General features: G+C 38.2%; 1 protein-coding gene across 7 annotated transcripts in view; it reads right to left on the bottom strand.

Moving 5' to 3' along the window:
• cadpsb (Ca2+-dependent activator protein for secretion b) overlaps positions 1-19,012 on the bottom strand; it is a 168,130-nt gene that overhangs the window by 114,986 nt on the left and 34,132 nt on the right. The gene's annotated exons all lie outside the window — the stretch shown is intronic.

The following is a 19,012-nucleotide window of genomic DNA, read 5'->3' as shown; positions in this document are numbered from 1 at the left end:
CATATTTTCTAGACATGTTCATTTTCATACATAATCTCTCTCTCTCTCTCTCTCTCTCTCTCTCTCTCTCTCTCTCTCCTCTCTCTCTCTCTCTCTCCCAATATTTCCTCCTCTGATGTGATTCATTGCTCTCCCTGAATGTCACGAGGGCACAGGATGACAGAGTGACTAACGAGTAAGCAAGAGAATAAGAGAAGTGTTGTGAAGGAGAAAGAGATGAGCAGGCCAAACAGTCTCCTCCTCCACACAAAGCACAAGAGCAAAACACTGACAGCTACACTGCCACTGTGTTTTATAGTACAGTATAGTATATTACAAAATTCTCTGGAATACTTTATTTTGATTGGTCAACCATGGCATTTGCAGAAATAATGTTTTGTATAATGAGTGCAGAACTGTAATTGACCATTGTCCCAGGCAACTGGTCTCCTAGCTGTGCTAGTTGGATGTCTCTCGATCACTCTGCAGTCTTACTTCTCAGATAATAAAACAAATTCAACTCAAATAAATGTTCATGACAATTTTTTATTTATATGGTAACCAGTGTTATTCTTGTGTAATAAGCAGAATGTACAGTCAGCCGGTCATTATCACAAAATAAAACCCTTCAGAGTGATAAATAGGCTTTATTTTGCCATAATGACTGGCTGATGGTACATAATGCCTTATGTGTAGCATAGTACATATTGTAGTTCTTAACTGGTCAGTTGCATCCCAAAAATAGGTCACAGACTTGTTCTGATAGGGTCACAAACAGCAGGGGAAAATATCCTATATGAAAATAATAAATTGCAATAAACAATATAAACATGCAAAGTAAGGATAGCAAATCCCATATCTCTTCCTATATCTCTTGTTTTTGACATCTAAGACTGTATGTCTGTCTTTATGAAATTTTATTCAGTCTGTCAAAAATTCAGTCTGTCACTTGATAATATGGCTAACACTAATATAAAATTTGGCCCAGCATTTGTTCTGTGTGTTAGGTTGTTAAATAACAGTTTTTCAGTTGCTCATACATACAAAATTGTCAAATTACTTTTGTTCCCCTTGGGCTGTTTATGGCAATATTAATAGTATAGTATAGTATAGTATAGTATAGTATAGTATAGTATAGTACACCGTAAAAAAAGAAATTGTGTGAGTTTACAGTAAATTCCTGGCTATTAGTTGCATTACTTTCACAGTATATTTTACAGTTGTATTTCTACAATTTATTCCAATTCATAGACAACTTTATACAGACAACTGTCTAGCTATGCAAAAATCCTTTCTCATTGTTTATTTAAAATATTACTTTTTATTTACTTTCAAATCCATCGTATGGTGGACTATACATCATGGTCCAACAAGTAACCCACTAAATTGACAATTTTCTCCATACACATTGTACAATAAATTGTGTTCTTAAACACATTTGCAACTAAATAAGATAAGATCCCATCCTAAGGGAACACTAAACACCATAATGGTGACTTCAAATGAAACAATTTTCTCATAATGCAATGCAATATTATAATTTCTTTTTTCACAGTAATTTGTTTGTTGTAACAGAAAATTTGCCTAGCCTGCACTGATTTTAAAGTAAACTACTGAAAACAGTATTTTATTGTAACAAATCACTGTTAAATCTTGTAAAATCCTGGAAATTGTATAGTATAGTATAGTATAGTATACACTAGTATAGTATACACTAGTATAGTATAGAATAGTATAGTATAGTTTTACTTATATTGTAAAATGTATGTGCATTTTTTTCTGTTTAGGTAGGAAGAAGATTAAGTCTGTTTAAGAAACAAAAGACCGATGGTACATACTTGCTTCACAATTTTCATTATCTCATGGCAGCATTCTAAACCTCTAAGTGTGTTCTTTTGCTCTGTCATGCATTTGGTGGTTTGCCAAGCATACCAAAAAACATTAAGATTAAAAGGAAGCTCTGTTTCTGTTAAAAGCAGCAGTGAGACAAAATCTAAAGGATGCTGGGTTTACTGTGTGCGAGTGAGTAGGTGGAAGGTGGAAAAGTACAAAGTAGCATGTGCCTGTGAGCCATCACAGCACCATCTGTGTGTTTATCTCTCTGCTACTGTCCTCTCTCCTTTACACAGACACAGACACACACACACACACACACATGTTGGTGCAGCTATCATTATGAGGACTCTCCATAGACATCATGATTTTTATACTGTACAAACTATAGATTCTATCCCCTAACCCTACCCCTAAACCTAACCCTCACAAAAAATGTTCTGCATTTCTACATTTTCAAACAAACATCGTTTAGTATGTTTTTTAAGCGATTTTAATTATGGGGACACTAGAAATGTCCTCATAAACCACGTTTATAGCATAATACCCTTGTAATTAACAGTTTGTTAACTAAAAAAATAAACCACCCAAACCCACCCACACACACACACACACACACACACACTCACACACACACACACACACAGTAATCTGCCTTCAGAGCTGTTGGTTCAGAGAATACTGTTAAACTGAAGAACACCTTGTAGCCCTCTATATTTCAGAGTATGTTTTTCTCTTTGTTATTTCTGGAAGATTTTTTATGAAGACTGGGTACAGGCACACAGGAAGTGATGTACACTGGTGGCCAAAATTTGGAATAATGTATAGATTTTGCTCTTATGGAAGAAATTGGTACTTTTATTCACCAAAGTGGCATTCAACTGATCATAATTTATAGTCAGGACATTAATAATGTGAAAAATTAGTATTACAATTTGAATTTTATTTTTTCAGAACTTCTTAAACTACTTCAAAGATTTCTCATAAAAAAAATCCTCCATGTGCAGCAATGACAGCTTTGCAGATCCTTGGCATTCTTGCTGTCAGTTTGTCCAGATACTCAGGTGACATTTCACCCCACGCTTCCTGTAGCTCTTGCCACAGATGTGGCTGTCTTGCCGGGCACTTCTCATGCACCTTACAGTCTAGCTGATCCCACAAAATGTCAATGGGGTTAAGATCCATAACACTCTTTTCCAGTTATCTGTTGTCCAATGTCTGTGTTTCTTTGCCCACTCTAAACTTTTCTTGTTGTTTTTCTGTTTCAAAAGTGTCTTTTTCTTTGCAATTCTTCCATAAGGCCTGCACCCCTGAGTCTTCTCTTTACTGTTGTACATGAAACTGGTGTTGAGCGGGTAGAATTCAATGAAGCTGTCAGCTGAGGACACGTGAGGCATCTATTTCTCAAACTAGAGACTCTGATGTACTTATCCTCTTGTTTAGTTGTACATCTGGCCTTCCGCATCTCTTTCTGTCCTTGTTAGAGCCAGTTGTCCTTTGTCTTTTAAGACTGAAGTGTACACCTTTGTATGAAATCTTCAGTTTTGTTTTGGCAATTTCAAGCATTGTATAGCCTTCATTCCTCAAAACAACGATTGACTGATGAGTTTCTAGAGAAAGCTGTTTCTTTTTTGCCATTTTTACCTAATATTGACCTTAAGACATGCCAGTCTATTGCATACTGTGGCAACTCAAAAACAACCACAAAGACAATGTTAAGCTTCATTTAACAAACCAAATAGCTTTCAACTGTGTTTGATATAATGGTAAGTGATTTTCTAGTACCAAATTAGCAATTTAGCACGATTACTCAAGGATAAGGTGTTGGAGTGATGGCTGCTGGAAATGGGGCCTGTCTAGATTTGATCAAAAATGACTTTTTTCAAATAGTGATGGTGCAGTTTTTTCACATCAGTAATGTCCTGACTATACTTTGTGATCAGCTGAATGCCACTTTGGTGAATTAAAGTACCAATTTCCTTTCTGAAACTGTAAAATCTGTACATTATTCCAAACTTTTGGCTGCCAGTGTATGTTAAAACTTGACAGCTTGAGAGTGTATATGCATGCGTGTGTGTGAGCTAGCTACATGAAAAGAATGTGTGTCTAACATCCACGTGTATAAAATGAACACATCATTCATATGCGAAGACACAATGAAGCAATTTATTTTCCTGTGTTGACATATTTTCTATTGGAACAGGAAGTTGAAGTGGGATAGTTCACCCAAAAATGAAAATTCTGACATCAATTATTCACCATTATGTCAATCCAAACCCTTATGACTTTCTTTTTTCAGTGGAACACAAAAGATGTTTATGATTATGACAGCCTCAGTCACCATTCACTTTCACTGTATGGAGAAAAAAATAAAATAAATAAAAGTCATAGGTCTGAGAGTAAATGATGACAGAATTTCATTTTTGGGTGAACTATCCCTTTAAACTAATCTGAACAATACTGTTAAACACAACATAAAGGCTTGTAAAGGCTTTTAAAGAGCTGTAACACAATACAGAACATCACTGTTCCTCTTATAATTACATTAGGCTGTGTGAAGCAGTCCTATATTTCTCTCCATCGAGCCCCTAGACACAGAAGTGACCAATATCCATCAGCAGTTTAATAGTACCTCCACCCCTATCCACCCAAGCAGAATTCCCATTGATTCCTTTAGGGCCCCTCTTATCATGATTGCCCTGTAACTGCCTGATTCATTTGTACACCCACTGGAATTGCTGAACACATATTTCAAAGTCTATATGTCAGTACAAGAAGGGGGGCAACACACCCAAATTTCAAGTGCAGTTCAGTTGAATGGTAACCTATTCTCATTGGTTTCTTGTGTGTTTAAAGGAACATTACAATACAATACAGTTCAATACAAGTTAAGCTCAATCAACAGCATTTGTGGTATAATGCTGATTACCATAAAAAATATTTTCAACTCGTCCCTCCTTTTCTTTAAGAAAAGCGAAAATCGAGGGTGCAGTGAGGCATTCATAATGGAACTGAAAGGGGACAATTTTTTGAGCGTTTAAAGACAGAAATGTGAAGCCTATAATTTTATAACATTAATTCTTGTAAAAATGAACGTATTATTTGAACTCTAAATTTGTTTAAATCCTTGTTTGAGTTCTAGGGTTTACAGCATTACGTTGCCATGGCAACGAAGTTGTAAAACTGAACACAACTTAAACAGAAAAGGTTGGAAAGCGATTTTATCACACTAAAACCATATTAACACACATATTTGTTACGTCTTGTGGCTTTTGAAATAATTTGTATTTTAACGTTTACGGATTAGCCCCATTCACTTCCATTGTAAGTATACCTCACTCTAACTCACTGTTTAAAAAACTATTTAAAAATCACCTCACTGTTTTTTTTTTTTTTTTTTAAGAAAAGGAGGGACAAGTTCAAATACATTTTTCAACATTATACCACAAATGCTGTTGACTGATATTAACTTGTATTAAACCCGGAATATTCCTTTAAAGTTTTGAATTAGATAAAGAACATAGTCAAAATCAACTGATATATTGCAGCTGGATTTAAAATGTTATAAGATCTTTTGATCAATGAATTTCCATGGATTTTCCAATCAATTTGTGATTACTGGATAAGGATTTTTAAAAGTAATTTCATAGAGATTGCACTAAAAAAAAAAAAAAAAAATATTTAGAGCTGATTTTGTTTTATTTTATTTTTTTGTTTATTTGTTTTATAATTTCCATAATTTTTCCAGGCCTGGAGATCACAATTAAAAAAATTTCTGACATTTCCAGATTTTCTATGAGTGTGGAAACCTGAATACTAGCTGGACATTTCTTGTTACAGCTTTATAACGTTTAATGAATCTGAATCCGAATCAGCTTTATTGCCAAGTATGCTTACACATACAAGGAATTTGTCTTGGTGACAGGAGCTTCCAATGTACAACAATACAAAAACAATACAAAAACAGCAGTAAGACACAGATAATAATAAAAAAATAAAAAATAAAACTAATTATACACATACGTACAGACACACACCTACATACATACACACATACACATGGGTAGTGCAAATCTAATACAATCTGTTATGTACAGTGCAAATGTTTTTTTTTTTTCTTCAGAGGAATGAAATGGCATAAGAGGTTGGATGTGTTGGATAAATATAAAAAAGACTAAACTGTGTATTGCACATAGTTATTGCTCAGTGGGGCAATTTAACTATTCATGACATGGATTCATGACATTTTCCTGAGGGAAAAACTGTTCCTGTGCCTGACGGTTCTGGTGCTCAGAGCTCTGAAGCGTCGGCCAGAAGGCAAAAGTTAAAAAAGGTAGTGTGCAGGGTGAGTGGGGTCCAGAGTGATTTTTCCAGCCTTTTTCCTCACTTTGTAGTCTTCTGATGTCTGATTTCGTAGCTGAACCAAACCAGACAGTTATCGAAGTGCAGAGGACAGACTCAATGACTACTGAGTAAAACTGTATCAGCAGCACCTGTGGCAGGTTGAATTTCCTCAGCTGGTGAAGGAAGTACAACTTCTACTGGGTCTTTTTCACAATGGAGTCAATGTAGGTCTCCCACTTCAGGTCCTGTGAGATGGTAGTGCCCAGGAACCTGAATGACTCCACTGCTGCCACAGTGCTGTTTAGAATGGTAAGGGGGGTCAGTGTTGGGGTGTTTCTCCTAAAGTCCACAATGATCTCCACCGTTTTGAGCGTGTTCAGCTCAAGGTTGTTTTGACTTCACCAGACAGCCAGCTGTTCAACCTCCCTTCTGTATGCAGACTCATCGTCATCTCGGATGAGGCCGATAACAGTGGTGTCATCTGCAAACATCAGGAGCTTGACAGAGGGGTCCTTGGCAATGCAGTCATTGTTGTAGAAGGAGAAGAGCAGTGGGGAGAGCACACATCCCTGGGGGGCACCAGTGCTGATTGTACAGGTGCTAGAAGTGAGTTTCCCCTGTCTCACAAGCTGCTGTCTGTCCGTCAGAAAGCTGGTAATCCACTGACAGATAGACATGGGAACAGAGAGTTGGTGTAATTTATTCTGAAGTATAGCTGGGATGATGGTGATAAAACCTGAACTGAAGTCCACAAAAAGGATCCTTGCATATGTCCCTGGTCTGTCCAGATGTTGCAGGATATGATGCAATCCTATGTTGACTGCATCATCCACAGACCTGTTTGCTTGATAAGCAAATTGTAAGGGATCTAGAAAGGGTCCAGTGATGTTCTTCAGGTGGGCCAACACCAGTCTCTTAAATGATTTCAACCCACAGACGTCAGGGCGACAGGTCTGTAGTCATTAAGTCCTGTGATTTTTGGTTTCTTTGGGACAGGAATAATGATTGAGCGTTTGAAGCAGCATGGGACTTCACACTGCTCCAGTGATCTACTGAAGATCTGTGTAAAGATGGGGGCCAGCTGGTTAGCACAGGATCGAAGACACGCTGGTGAGACGCCATCTGGGCCTGAAGCCTTCCTCGTCTTTTGTTTCTGAAAGATGCAGCTCACATCATCTTCACAGATCTTCAGTGCAGGTTGAGTAGCAGGAGGGGGAGGAGGGGGGTTGCAGGAGGTGTTGGTGTTTGTGTGAAGTGAAGGTCAGAGTGGGTGTGGGGTGTGAGATTAGGCCTTTCAAATCTGCATTAGAACACATTCAGGTCGTCAGCCAGTTGTTGGTTCCCTACAGGGTTGGGGGTAGGAGTCCTGTAATTTGTGAGTTGTTTCATGCCACTCCACACTGATGCAGGGTCGTTAGCTGAAAACTTGTTTTTCAGCTTCTCAGAGTATCTTCTTTTAGCCACTCTGATGCCTGAGCTCTGCTGTAAACCACGGTTTGTCGTTGTTGAACTTTAAATAAGTCCTAGTAGGAATGCACATATCCTCACAGAAACTGATATATGATGTTACAGTATCTGTGAGCTCATCCAGGTCTGTGGCTGCAGCCTCAAAAACACTCCAATCAGTGCAGTCAAAGCAGGCTTGTAGTTCCCGCTCTGCTTCATTGGTCCATCTCTTTACAGTCCTTACTACTGGCTTGGTTGATTTTAATTTCTGCCTGTAGGTTGGAAGAAGATGAACCAGTGAGTGATCAGAGAGTCCCAAAGCTGCTCTAGGGACAGAGCGATATGCATCCTTTATTGTTGTGTAACAATGATCCAGTATGTTCCTGTCTCTGGTGGGGCATGTGATGTGCTGTTTGTATTTGGGCAGTTCACGTGTGAGATTTGCTTTGTTAAAATCCCCAAGAATAATAATAACTGAGTCCGGGTATGGTTGTTCCATGTCTGTGATCTGATCAGCCAGCTGTTGCAGCGCTGTGTTCAAACACGCGTTTGGCGCGATATACACACTCACCAGAATAAATGAGGAAAACTCCCGTGGCGAGTAGAAAGGCTTACAGTTTATAAAGAGCGCTTCCAAATTAGGACAGCACATCATCTTTAACGTTGTTACATCTGTACACCAACTTTCACTGATATAAAAGCATGTTCCACCGCCTCTCGTTTTCCCCGTTAACTCCGTGATGCGATCCACTCTGAACAGCTGGAAGCCCGGCAGATGTAACGCGCTGTCTGGAATGGCTTCACTCAGCCAGGTTTCTGTGAAGCACAAGGCAGCAGAGGTTGAAAAGTCCTTGTTTGTGTGGGTGAGGAGATACAGATCGTCTGTTTTGTTAGGAAGAGAGCGGAGATTCGCTAAGTGAATTCTTGGCAGCGCTGTTCGAAATCCGCGCCGACGGAGTTTGACCAGCGCACCGGCTCATCTCCCTCGCCTGCATCTCCTGAACAACAAAGCCGTGCCTCCAAATAAAATGTCTAGCAAAATATTCAAAATATCTGAATATTCAAAATCCGTGAAAAGATTGTCTGGTACATGCTGTCGAATGTTCAGCAGTTCGTCTCTGTTAAAACTGACTGGAAAAAGATTACTAAACACAGGACAAACAAACAAAAACAACAAAAGAACTGAGGAGCGTCACACCGAGGCAGCCATCTGCGGCGCCATCATGATTACTCATGATTACTAATGGGCATTCTACCAACCACTACTAGACACTTCAGTGGATCACAATGCTGCATAATCAGTTAACAAAACAGTTATAGATGGTTTGTCTGAGCTTGTATATTGTTGGTATATATTGTCTTTTACAGCTTGAGTTAATAAGACTTGAGACTCTTTCTCTTGAAATATAGCCACAGACCCTTTTACTTGAACCTCACCTGAGATAACATTCCACTCTTCTGCTTTAACAATTTCATTCAAGCAGTCCATGTCTTATTTATAGAGGCATTTACATTTCATTTGTGGGGAAAAAGAAAAGTGTACAGTACATTTTCTTTAGTGTGAATGAAGAGCCGGTGGAAGGAAATGAGGTGCACTTTTGTGTGTGTCTGTGTGTGTGCGCGTACACTCAGCAGTAGACTGCAGAGTCGTTAGTAATTATGATAATTGCATGAGTACAGCAGCTTTTGCTGAGGGCCTGGGATGATGCATGAGAGAGCAAGAGCAAGAGAGGGAGATATGGAGGAAATATGGACGAGTGATTTTAAATGTTATTCCACAGAGGAGGAAATAGCACATTTGCATCAATTCACGGTGCATCTTAATTATTTTACTTAAAGAAAATAAAGTCTAATTGAAGCTAATTTGATTTTAAGAGTTCTGAGTTTAGTGTTGTTTATCAATGCTTTGGGTTACAATTTTCTACATACAGGCTGGGTCCCAAAAATGGGAAGTATAGGTCTCTGCAGTACAATAATTGCTGTTTCTCAATCTGTGGGCATTTTCCAATCTAGACTGGCATTTTTCAACTATCCAATGAAAGTATAGAATCACAATGTAGTAATCAGTGGGCGTTTCCAAACCAGGATGGCCATTTCTGAACTATCCAATGACGGTAGAGAATCTCAATGTAGCAGACAAATCATGTAAAAAGGTTGAAAACGCCCATACCGGTTTGAAAAAGGCCACTGATTGGAAAACAACTATTTGTTTATGGAGATGGAATTGTTTCATATTAACATTCAAATGTAAAGAGAGTCACAGATAGAAAGTTGTTTCACAAATATATCTACTGTCTCCTGGTGAAAGTTTCCATGATGTACTGGAAGTAGATGACCCTGTTATATAACTTTCCAAAATAGCTACCATCATGTTTTAATGCACTCTTTGAAGTAAAATGAACAATAACGTTTATTTTGATACTGATATTTCAAAATGAGTATTTACTGAATTTAAGCAACGTGCTTAAAATTTCATTATTTTGTTAAAAAAAAATAGGTTTAAAAAATCACATTTTTGATTTCATATGGTAGGCTTTACAGTATATGGTTAAGCTTTATTCTTTGCATAAAAGGGCTGTCGAACAAAAACGTTTATTATACTATTCAATGCTATAACTGCATGTTTGCCCCCCTGATGCCCCTATGTTAGAAAATAAAAATGCCACAAAAGTGCCCTCTTGATGCCCTTATGGTAGATAAAACATGATAAAGTGCCCTATACGGTGGACCAGTGTGCAAGAAAATGTGATAAAGTGCCTTCTAGGATGCCCTTCCTGTGGAGAAAATGTGATGCGGTGCCCTCTAGGGTGCCCCAATGTGCAAGAAAACGTGATGCAGTGCCCTATAGGGTGCCCCTATGAAGGGTTGGGGAGTAATGGAATACATGTAACGGGACCACGTATTTAAAATACAAAATATAAGTAACTGTATTCCACTACAGTTACAATTTAAATAATTGGTAAAAAAAAAGTATTTTGATTACTGGAGAGATTACTTTGTGTGTGTGTGTGTGTGGGGGGGGGGGGGGGGGATGCAGGTTTAAGTGGTTTACGAGGACTTTTTTTTTAGGTTACAAACTGGTAATTACAAGGATATTATGCTATAAATGTGGTTTATGAGGACATTTCTAGTGTCCCCGTAATTCAAATCGCTTAAAAAACATACTAAACAATGATTTATTGAAAATGTAAAAATGCAGAACGTTTTTTGTGAGGGTTAGGTTTAGGGGTAGGGTTAGGGGATATAATCTATAGTTCATACAGTATAAAAATCATTATGTCGATTGAGAGTCCTCATAATGATAGCTGCACCAACATGTGTGTGTGTGTGTGAAATAAATGGTTAAATTGTTAATAGTTCCCTGTGCGTTTTTATTACAGAGGTGTAGTAGTTGTACATAAAATCTGAGTCACATAATACAATTTTTTGGAACTGTTTCACCATAAATACATCACAAATTTCTGTACACTGGTGTCCCATCACATGCAGCTGGTGCCCTTTTTATTTTTTTCACCCCTGCCCCACAGACAGCCTGAGTCCGCCACTGCTTCAACCAATCATGATTCGTTTTACTATCAGGGCGGGACCAGAGTCACAGCATCCTCATCATGAGCATGGAATCAAGCACTTACAGATAAACTCCAAGGCCGCAAACATTTAAAGAAACAGACGCCGTCAGAGGAGTACTGTGATTTAAGGTTCGTATAATTTTCTCTCGGTTATAAACGTGTAGTGTCTTGTTAAATTTTGACAGCTTAAAACTGACCATTTGTAGAGTGTCCTGATCATAAGTTTATAGCTAACCTGGCTGACTGTATGAGTCTGCTATTTTAATTTTAACAAAGTTTCTTGACTGAAATGTGTCGTCAAAACCTTTACCCTTACTGTTGCATGGCAGATCCAAACAGACACTCTACTAGACACTACAAAAGATCAGTACAGATAGTGTCTTGAGCACAAACCATAAATTAATACCCTATATTACACAGTGTACAAGATCTACTATGGCATTAAATTGGTTTCACATTATGTTAATGTATTTAATAGAAGAAGTTGTAAGGTCATTTTTATTAGAATTTTGCATTTTAGCACTTTTGTGTGAATGTTTTAAGAGGTACAATTACAGGGTCCCTTTCTAAAATACAGCTTCATTTTCTGACAGTGATAATTGACTCATTAATCTTTTTCAGATGTTTCCCCCTGTGTACTGCCCATCAACTTTGATCACTTGACTCACCTGCTCCAAACTCAGTGGTTCCAGCTCCAATACAGGACACCTTTTAAAATGTGTAATATGAGATTATTTTTCTGTTATGTCAGATTTCTTTTAAGTTACAATGCCATGTCTTGAAATGAAAGTGCAATACAAAATTTAAATAAACCATAACATTGTCTTTGGGTTGACTTACTTAAAAATGAAAATTCTGTAATTTACTCACCCTCATGTTTTTTTAAAAACCTGTACTATTTAGTACTATTGAGAATACATTGTAAAATATAGATACTGCTAATGAGGCTGAAATGAAATCAAGGCTGTCAGTCCCTATCATTATTCCTGACATCTCCTTTTGAGTTCCTCCCACAGAAGAAAGTCAGTGACTCATTTCATTTGACAAAATATTTCTTGTCATTTAGTTGATAAATCTTTTATTGAATTCTATTAAGGCATTTTGAGGTAACTAGGTTTGAAAGAGTGTCTGTTTTTAACAGTTTAAAGCAAGTCTGTTGGCTAAAAGCAGGGTTGGGGAGTAACAGAATACATGTAACGGGATTACGTATTTAAAATACAAAATATAAGTAACTGTATTCCACTACAGTTACAATTTAAATAATTGGTAATTAGAATTCAGTTACATTCAAAAAGTATTTTCATCATTGAAGAGATTACTTTGCATTTTATTGTCATTTGTTTCATTTAATATTTAGTCCTTTCAGATGGAAAACATTTATATATATAAATGATGCGATCCAAAGTGCATTTGAACAGTGGTGAAACACTTTCTTATGATGTGTTACATTCATACAAGCAGACAGAGAAGTAAGTTTGAAGTAAGTTTGGAGCAGAAGAAATAGAAATAAACCCTGGGGAAATTGTCAGCTTTACGCTAAGCTAAAATGCCATTTCTAGCCATTTTACATGCACGTTACCAGGCACGATCATATTTTTTATTAAGAAAATTCACGTTGGATCATAATTTCTATTTTCTAGTAAGACCTTTGATATTAGGGCAAAAATCCTATTCTTGAAAATATTTTGTTTTATTGTTTTCCTGTAAAAATATCTAAAAATCCTTAAAACAAGATAAATTTAATTTATCTTGTTTTAGAAACAACACTGCATAAGATATTTAGGTTTTTCAGAAAATACATTTTTAACATGTATTTTGTCTTACTGTACTGGAGTTTTTATAGTCAAAAGTGAAAAAATCTACCAGTGCTGAAGAAATAATCCAAAGTATTTAGAATACTTTACTGGCCTTGAGTAATCTAATGGAATTCTTTACAAATTACATTTTATAGCATATATTCTGTAATCTGTTGTGGAATACATTTCAAAAGTAACCCTCCCAACCCCGGCTAAAAGGTATGATTTTTTGGTTACAAATTACAGGTTGTCATACATGTAACTACAAAAGACAATAAATTTGAGTACATGTATTTAACACACAAACACTGGAAATTAACATAACAACTGGAGTGCTGGCATTTTGCTCGATTTTTTTGTACATGAACATCCTCATTGCCACGTCATGGCGTTGTATCAATTGTCTGGGACGGATACTCCTAGTCAGGTTAAGAGCATTCTGCACAAATGATTGGAAAAAACAATTGTTACATATTAAAAACAAGTCCATTATTGTATAGAAAAGAACATGTTACACAAACAAGATTGGGCCATGGAGCTTTGTGATGTCTTACCACCAGTAGCACAAAAGTCCCACAACTGTTTCCATCTTTTTGTGATGTGGAGCAGAAAGCACCAGTTCTCCAGTATCCTCGCAACTCTTTTATTATTATTATTATTATTATTATTATTATTATTATTATTATTATTATTATTGTCCTCCTATATCTCACAGCCCATATACATCCTGAATAAATAAGTGAAACATGCATTGTTTTACAGGGTTAAATTAATTATTTATTATGAGTAACATTGGACTGGTCTGCCATAACACTAAGTGCTAAAAATAGAAATCTTTTGAAATATTACTTCAATTAATTGTATTTTTTAATACATTAACATAATGTGAAACCAAATTAATGGCATAGCAGATCTTGTACACTGTGTAATTTATGGTATTAATTTATGGTTTGTGCTCCTAAGATCATCTATTATTCATGTTTTATAAAGACACTTTACTATTTTATCTGTACTACTGATTTTTGTAGTGTCTTGTAGAGTGTCTGTTTGGATCTGCCAAGTACCATTAAGAGTAAAGGTTTTGACGACACATACATACATTTCCATTATGTAGCTAGGAGTTTCAGTCAGGAAACCTGGTTAGAATTAAAATAGCAGACTCATACAGTAAGCCAGGTTAGCTATAATGCTAATGATCAGGGCACTCTACAAATGGGCAATTTTCAGCTGTCGACATTTAACAAGACACTACACATGTTTATAACTGAGAGAAAATTATACAAACTTTAAGACACAGTATTCCTCTGGCGTCCGTTTCTATAAAGGTTTGTGGCGTTGGAGTTTATCTGATTTGTTTCAAAATTGACAAATGCCTATAGCGATCTGCAAATGCACAGGATCAATCCACAGATAAATGCGTGTGATTCACAAATGAATGCTGGACAGAGTTGTGTTTGTGAGTTAAAAAAATAAATTTGTAAATGTTTTGTTTTTTGCAAATCTTATTTTATTTATTAATGAATTCACTTTATTTTTTGTGAAACTCCTAACGTGTATTTATAAATCTCATTCTTTTTATTTGTGAATTCATTTCATTTTTGTGAAACTCCTTACATTTATTTGTGGATCTCATAAAATGTATTTGTTAACCAACCTTCTATTTGTGAATCTCTTTCCATTTGTATGTTAATATGAAACAATTCTATCTCCATAATTTTTGTTCTGTAGAGACACAAGTCTCAAAATATGGGTAGAAAAAAAAACAAAAAAAAAACATGTTATATAACTGAATGGGGGAGAGAAAATGGAGGTGTTTGCCAAATTTAGACCCAGATAGCTAAATGAAATGGAATGAGAGGCTGAATTTACATGCAGCACATAAAGCCCAAATTCATTAGAACGCTCTCATCAAAAGCATAATTAGATCTAGACTATTTTAGAACTAAACTCACACTCAGTGCACAATCATTTATTTTAATATGTGATTTATTTATTTTTTAAATAAATTTTTTTTATTTTTTTTTTATTTTTATTTTTTTTTGTAAAAAAAGAGTAGTGAATCTGTCCAGTGCGTCACTTGCAAAAACAATTTAAAAACAAGATTTCAATATTTTGCAGCCTTGCTGACAAGGGCTTGGTTTCTCGAAGCACTGAGTAGAAAGTTAGTAGCACATAAGTAGCACTTAATCTCTGCGGCATGTAGAGAAAGCATTTAAATAGTCTAAGTATGAAAAAATTTGTTTTGTTTTTTTAATTAACAAGAGCCTTGGACCACTTGTAAGTCCATTTCATTCAGCCTGGATCTTCCCTGGAGCACCCGGTCCATCAGCCGTTAGAACATTGCAAGTGCCCCATGCAGTCCAAAGGGAAGGACGGTGAATTGGTACAGCCCCAGCGGAGTCCTAAATGCAGTGTAAGGTCTGGAGGCTGGACTGAGGGGCACCTACCAGTACCCCTTGCACTGGTCCAGGGTTTTGATGAACCGGGCCTGTCCAATCTTCTCTAGCAGGTCATCGATCCTCGGCATCAGGCAGGCATCAATCCTCAACTGGCCATTGAGCTTTCGGAAGTCAATGCAGACACGTAAGGTGTTGTCTTTCTTGGGGACGATAACAGTAGGACTGCTCCACTCGCTTATTGAGGGCTCAATCACTCCCAACTGTAACAAAGTCTCAATTTCCTCTTTCAGGGGAGCCAGCAGCTGTTCTGGCACCCTGTAAGGTAGCTGATGAGATGGTGTCGGTGAGATAGATAGCATGGTGGAGTAGGTCTGTCCGTCCAGGCCTTTGACAGAACAGAGCTGGTAACTGGGCGAGTAGGTGTTGATTTAGTGCAGTATGTGTGAACATCAGTATACATGGTGGGCCAGTAAAAGCTTGAGCTGATGTGGGTGTATGTCTTGTGTTGTGCCAGGTGACCGGCCCATGGAAAAGTGTTAGCAAGGTGCATGACTTTGGTCCTGCCCTGCAACAAACTATTGTGCAAGTCTGGCAGTTAGCTTGGGCCTGAGTGACAACAAGGCATGACAGAACAACATCTGTCTTGTTGGTATGGGTGTGAGAGTCTGTGGTGGCTTGAATCAGTTCACACAGTGCTGGCAAGACCATTCCCAAAATCATGTTGCAGGCAAGTTATCAACAACAGCAACATTTAACAGATATGACTGTTCTTGCACACACACATTCACTTCAGCACGGGGATCACGTCTCACATCTCCATGCACACATTGAATGGCAGTGGTATCATCGCAACACACATTTGTCACAAAACATGATCTCAAAAGTGAAACTTCCAGTGTCCAACATAGCATTCAAACATTGTCCATCAACAGTCACGTTAATCATGGTTTGGGGTTTGGCTAGGATATCAGTACAATTGTCCACTTCTCTGGGTACATAACAGAACCCTGTCATCTAAGATTTGTGCATGGCACACACTGTTGCTTTGTGCCCTGGCTGCTGTATACTGCATGTACTGCTGCACCAGCTTAGCCGCTGCCAGTCCGGTGGTGGGCTCGTGCTCCTTTACCCATGTACGGCTGTCGTAGGGTGGCACACTTTGCAACCGCTCCAGGATAATAGCCTCTCCGATTTCCTCATCTAACAATTGTTCCGGCCACACCCATCGACGGTAGAGGTTGCGCAGTCGGTGATAAGTCTCCGTCTGTGATTCTCCAGCCAGCACTGTAGACGACTGGAATCACTGGCAGTACATTTCTGGCGAGATGTTGAATTTCTCCAGGAGTGCATCTTTCAGGTCCTCGTACACCTCAGCTTTCTCCATGTCCATTGCGAGATATGCCTCCAGTGTAGGTCCCATTAATAATGGAATGAGTATGCAGTTTCACTCCTCCTCTGTCCACCTCCAAGTCCTAGCCAGATGCTGAACTGGCATAGGAAGTTCTCCATGTACTCCCCCTGCTGTAAGACTTGTATCTGTGGTTCAGATCTGGGCATCGGCTGTCTCCTTGGAATGAGATCTCCTGATGAGTCATCAGCAGGTGCTGTTCCGGGTGGAGCTGCCACGGGTGCAGATCTTGACGGAGCTGGCGTCGAAGTTCCAACCACGGGCTCTCGACCTCACTCGGGGTGGCTGCAGACGAAGACCCCGGAGCTCCAGCAGATATCTCTCCATCCCCTCATCAGAGGTTGCTTTCGCCTCCACAGTGACTGGCCTGGGTCAGCTGGACTTGAACGGAGTATGTGGGAGATCCTCAGCCACGTCCTCCTTCGATATCTCCACCAGATCCCAGTCCACATCCTCCTTAGTACCTGATTCCACTTGGGAGTGCAGGCCCCCTCTGGATTCTCGCCCTCTTTGCACCATCTTGCAGGTGGCCATCCCACTTCTGACACCAAATGTGAAGCTGTGGATATTAAAGTCCACTGTGAGACGTGAAAAAAAATGTTCAGGATCTTAAAAATGTATGGCCCAACTCGCAGTAATACTCTGGCGCAAGGTGTTGTTTATTTGCAGGTGCAACAGATGACAAAAATCCAGCAAGGTGCAAAGTATTTACAGGTGGGAAGTTATAAACAAATAAATCCAAAGTAACAAAATAACAAAAATAAAATAAATACAAAAATATATTTACAAAAATAAACTGTGTCCACACTATAATTTTCCAAAGGTTGATTTGTTCATGGCACCACAACTGCACGCTCACTCCTCAGGCCTACCAAGAGACCCTGATGTGGTGTTCTGGGCTTCCTTTTATAACCCAGGACTCCTCCCCTTTGGAGTATACCACAGTTGGGGGTAACATGATAAAAGTAACGTGTGTTAAGTAATCAGATTACTTTTTTGAGTTTTTTTTTAAATATTCAAAATTTTTGTTCTATAATAAACAAGTAATTTGATTTGTGCATCAAAGTTTTGAAGACATTTTGGTAGCAATAAAAATTATTCCATTCAAGTTGCATCAACATGCACATTTGCAGTTGTATGCAATCAACCAGTGGCGTCTGTACGCACCATGGATCAACTCAAAACAAGCAAGCACTGAGATGACTTAAGTGAAAAATATTTTTTTATTCATCAGACTTATTCCTTGAACATGTTAGGTTGGCATTCCCCACTGAATTTTATCCTGACTTCTGAAAAACATCTCAAGTTGACTCTGGAATTGTCGATGAGCACAGCACATGATGACATAGCCACAACATTAAAACCACCCGCCTAATATTTTGTAGGTCCCCCTCATGCCGCCAAAACAGGGCCAACATGCATTTCAGAACAGCATTCTGAGATTCTATTCTTCTCACCACCATTGTACAGAGCAGTTATCTAAGTTACTGTAGACTTTGTCAGTTTGAACCAGTCTGGCCATTCTCTGTTGACTTCTCTCATCAACAAGGTGTTTCCATCCACAGAACTGCCGCTCACTGGATGTTTTTTTGTTTTTGGCACCATTCGGAGTAAATTCTAGAGACTGTTGTGTGTGAAAATCCCAGGAGATCAGAAGTTACAGAAATACTCAAACCAGCCCATCTGGCACCAACAATCATCCATGTGATTATCTAATCAGCCAATCGTGTGGCAGCAGTGCAGTGCAGAAAATCATGCAGATATGGGTCAGAAGTTAACCCTTCAGTTAACCCTCTGGGGTCGACTGACACGCCGGCGTGTCCTGCTGGATTTTTTCCACATAACAGCGGAAACAACTTAAAATACTTCGGCATTTTTGGGCATACAGATAAGTGTAAGACATCATTAGAAACTATAAAGGGTCTACTTTTATTTGTGTACACTCACAATAACAACAAAACCTTGTGCTTTTGTAAAATAAAGACAATAAACAGGGTGTGCTTTCAGCCGTCTCTGTCTCCGCGAGCATCTTTCTGAAACACGTCACAAAAATGAAGTGAAACTCCGCGAATACTTAGCACACAAACATGAAACATATGTCTAAAGAAAGCTTAAAATGTCTACTTTTAAATAAAACTATTCAAATGTAAAACAAATATTCTCCTGCAATGTAATCTGTATGAAACTAAGTGATGTACAGTTTCTCCTGGCTCAACTCATTATCGCTAATGTGATCCC

This window comes from Myxocyprinus asiaticus, chromosome 12, assembly GCF_019703515.2.
Source record: "Myxocyprinus asiaticus isolate MX2 ecotype Aquarium Trade chromosome 12, UBuf_Myxa_2, whole genome shotgun sequence".
Lineage (NCBI taxonomy): Eukaryota > Metazoa > Chordata > Actinopteri > Cypriniformes > Catostomidae > Myxocyprinus > Myxocyprinus asiaticus.
The sequence above is the reverse complement of the archived record's forward strand: the minus strand, read 5'-3'. Positions and strand labels throughout refer to the sequence as shown.